The sequence below is a fragment of the Limulus polyphemus genome, unplaced genomic scaffold (assembly GCF_000517525.1).
Source record: "Limulus polyphemus unplaced genomic scaffold, Limulus_polyphemus-2.1.2 Scaffold6905, whole genome shotgun sequence".
In the NCBI taxonomy this organism is placed as follows: Eukaryota; Metazoa; Arthropoda; class Merostomata; order Xiphosura; family Limulidae; genus Limulus; species Limulus polyphemus.
The window spans coordinates 46,319-47,300 of NW_013672515.1; positions in this window are offsets into that span (position 1 = coordinate 46,319).

Genomic DNA, 982 nt, shown 5'->3' on the forward strand with positions numbered 1-982 from the left:
TAGGTAGTGTCCAATGGGTGTGGAAGTGCTACGGATGCCAGTGAGTTTCATGCAAGTAAATGCTGGTTTGCCAAATTTAAACAACACTTCAACCTGCATAATGTGAAGCTGCAAGGTTCTAGCCATCATTCCTTGAATTCATTAAAGAAAAAGGATATGCCTCTCAACAGGTATTTAATGTAGATGAAACATGGCTCTTTTATAAGAAGATAGGCAACAGGACATATATCACCAAAGAGCAGAAGTAGCATCCGGGTTTAAGGCCTTTAAGGATAGGCTCACTTTGATTTTTTTTTTTGTGGGAAAACATTGGGTGACTTTAAATGCAAACCTATGTTAGTGTATCATTCCACAAGCCCACATGCATTAAAAGGCAAGAATAAATGACATTTGCCTGTTGTTTGGTGTTCAAATAATAAGGCTTGGGTAACTGGGATGCTATTCAATGACTGGTTGCAAAATCATTTTGTGCATGAGGTTAAAGAATACCAGGCGAAGAAGAACCTCGACTTTAAGGTTCTTTAGTTTTGCATAATGCCCCTGTCCATGATCCTGACTCACTACAATTCAGTCATCCCAATGTGGAGATAATATATTTACCTCCAATACCATATCAATACTGCAACCCATAGACCAAGGAGTAATAAAGACATTCAAGTCTTACTATACAGGGAATGTCTACCTACGTTCAACTTCAACCCAAACTATAGATTCAGGTGTTTTCGAAAACTTAACCAAGTTTGGAAAGCTTACACCATCAAGGACTGTATCGATATCACCAAAATGTCATGGGACGAGGTGAAAGAGTCTACCATACATGCATCCTGGCATCATCTTTGGACTGAAGTCGTGAACGATTTCAAAGGCTTTCCTACAGTTGAGAAGGAAGTTGCTGATGTTATGAGACTCACTAAAGAAATCGGAGATGATGGGTTTGATAATAAGAGGGATGAGAATGTGGTTGAGCTGCTGGAATCCCATT